General features: G+C 41.0%; 1 non-coding gene across 1 annotated transcript; it reads left to right on the top strand.

Annotated features, from left to right (window-relative positions):
- Window positions 1-2,686: 2,686 nt before the first annotated feature.
- LOC121225434 (small nucleolar RNA R71) lies at window positions 2,687-2,792 on the top strand. The gene has a single exon (XR_005923316.1). It is a non-coding gene; the product is annotated as a small nucleolar RNA R71 (small nucleolar RNA).
- The last annotated feature ends 267 nt before the right edge of the window (window positions 2,793-3,059 follow it).

The following is a 3,059-nucleotide window of genomic DNA, read 5'->3' as shown; positions in this document are numbered from 1 at the left end:
GTGGTGGCTGAGAATAGGGATCAAGGAGTGGAGAAGGGGAGATTTCGGCTAGGGCTTTGGAAAGGAAGAGGAAAATGAACAGTGATTTGCTTATATAGGGGAGGGCCACACAGCCTAGGGCCACGCCCGTGACCTTATGAGGTTGAGCCCGTGTGTTTCGAATTTTGCAATTTTAGTTCGTGCTTGGCTACTATCCCATGCCTGTGTTTCTTGAGGGTGAGTGGTACACGGCCATACAGCCGTTCCTAGCTGTCTTCGCTTCTCCCTCGTCCATGTTAAGGTACCACACCCGTGTATTGTTGTCCACGGCTTAACGGCACGGGCGTGTCTCACACCCATGTCGAAGAAATAGAATAAAGCCTTGTCCCTGGCACGCCCGTGGGTTTCTATTCCCACGCTTGTGTGTGTATCAAATTCACCCATAGCCATGTCACACGGCTATGGGGATTTATCGCATTTCGTGTTTTGGGGAAATCATTTACCCTGTTTTCGCACGGCCGTATCGCACGGTCGTGTTTTCCTCCGTATTGGTACACACAACTTTAGGCACGGTCATGTGGTACTGGGAACCGGTGCTTCAAATACTCTATTAGTGACCTAAATGTTTAAAATTTGAATTTAAAATAATTTAAAATGGTTAGTACTCGGGTTGCCTCCCAAGAAGTGCTTATTTATAGTCTAAGCTCGACTTACCTCGCCGTTGAATGGTCAGGGTGGTTCGAGGAGTTCATACTCCTCATTCCTGTTGTCAATTTTAAAATAAGGTTTTAAACGGGTGTTGTTTACCTTAAAAGTGCTGAACTAGGGATGACTCACCTCCACTGTACCGAATGAAAAAATATTAAGTACCGTAAGAGGGATTTCCTCATTTGGTGTGGTAGTGACAATGTGAGGATCAGCGGCATCTAGTAAGACTGTATCGCCAACCTTAAGTTGATTAGGAGAGGTTTCGGGCTTGTTTCTACGTAGTTTCGATTTATCATGTGTTCTCAGTTTGTGTTCTCACCATTCGTCTAGCTCCTCTATCCGTAGTCTTCGTTCTTGATGGACGTCTTTGTTCTCTTCATGATAGTAGCGCACTGTCTCTGTTGTCTTTGTTCGAGGAAGTTCCTGCAAGGATGACTGAATATTAGTTTTATCGTCTACAGTTTTTATAGCAGTATCTTGAGTCTTAGAGGTTTTGACTGAGTCGCATGCTTGGAGTGTTACTGCGTCGTCAACTGCACGAAGTGTTAGCTCTCCTGTGCCTACATTAATAATGGTTCTGGCAGTTGCTAAAAATGGTCGTCCTAAAATTAGAAGTACCTCATTATCTTCATCCATATCTAAGACAACGAAGTCTATTGGGTAAATAAATTTATCAATTTTAACGAGAACGTCTTCAATAATACCCTTAGGAAATCTAACTGTTTTGTCAGCCAATTGTATGCTCATCCTAGTCTGTTTGGGTTTACCGAGACCTAGTCGTTTAAACATTTTATATGGCATAACATTTATACTTGCCTCTAGATCAGCTAAAGCATTATTCACAAATAGATAACCAATTAAGCAAGGAATTGTAAAACTCCCTGGATCTTTCAATTTGTTAGGTAGTTCATTCTTTAAAATAGCTGAGCAAACTGCATTGAGTTCCACATGCGATGTAGCGTCTAATTTCCTTTTATTGCTCAGAAGTTCCTTTAAGAATTTTGCTGAGTTGGGCATCTGCGAAAGAACTTCAATAAAGGGTAAGTTAATATGTAATTTCTTTAAGAGTTTGACAAACTTACCAAATTGTTCTTCTGTTCTGTCTTTCGTCATCACTTTAGGATATGGCACACGAGGTTCATGATTTGTACTTACCTGTTTGGGATCATTATTGTTCACCTCTTCTCGTCCTTTGTTCATCGTGTTGGCTTGCTGTATTTCTAGCTCGGGTGCAATGAATCCTTCCTTATCTTGAGTGCTAATTGTATTGAGGTGTTCCCTCAGATTAGGTTCAGTATTACTTGGTAGGCTACCTTGTGGTCATTTAGAGATTAGTTTGGATAGCTGGCCTATTTGAGTTTCGAGTTCTTGGATCGATGCTTGTTGATTCTTAAGTTCCGTCTCAGTATTTTGGAAACGAGTTTCTGACACCGAGTTGAATTTAGAGAGCATCTCTTCAAGGTTTGGTTTCTTCTCTTGTTGATAAGGTGGTTGTTGAAAACCCTGAGGATTTTGTGGCTTTGGATTTCCTTGACCTCCCCAGGAAAATTTTGGGCGGTTCTTCAAACCTACATTATAAGTATTACTGTATGGGTTATTTTGAGATCTAAAGTTATTATTACCCATATAGTTGACTTGTTCCTCTTCGTTTGTGGGATTGAAGGATCGATATTCTGTATGCACACCTCCTCCGCTTGAGTCACACCTCATTACTGGATGTACCTGCGTAGAACCAAGTAAACCGTCAATCTTTTTATTTAGAAGTTCTACCTGATTAGAGAGCATGGTGACTGAATCGATGTTATAGACGCCGACTATTTTCATTGGCTTTGTCCTCATAACTTGCCAGTGATAGTTGTTCAGTGACATTTCCTCCATGAATTCATAGGCATCTTCCGGTGTTTTATTGTTGATGGTTCCGCCAGCAGCTGCGTCAATCATTTGTCTTGTCGAGGGATTCACACCATTGTAGAACATTTGAACTTGCAACCAAAGCGGTAACCCATGTTGAGAACACCTTCTCAGTAAGTCCTTGTATCTCTCCCATGCATCATAAAGTGTTTCTAAATCCATCTGCACAAAAGAAGGATATCATTACGCAATTTAGCCGTTTTAGCCAGCAGAAAATATTTTAGTAAAAACTTCTCAGTCATTTATTCCCAAGTAGTGATAGACCCTCGTGGTAGCGAGTTCAACCACTGTTTAGATTTGTTTCTCAGTGAAAATGGAAATAACCGAAGATGAATGACATCATCAGAAATGCCATTGATTTTGAATGTATCACAAAATTCAAGAAAATTTTCCAAGTGCGTGTTGGGATCCTCATCCTGCAAACCATCAAACTGAACAAACTGCTGTATCATCTAAAATGT

This window comes from Gossypium hirsutum, chromosome A03 (genome assembly GCF_007990345.1).
Source record: "Gossypium hirsutum isolate 1008001.06 chromosome A03, Gossypium_hirsutum_v2.1, whole genome shotgun sequence".
In the NCBI taxonomy this organism is placed as follows: Eukaryota; Viridiplantae; Streptophyta; class Magnoliopsida; order Malvales; family Malvaceae; genus Gossypium; species Gossypium hirsutum.
Note: the sequence above shows the minus strand (reverse complement) of the source record. Positions and strands in the feature narration are given on the sequence as shown.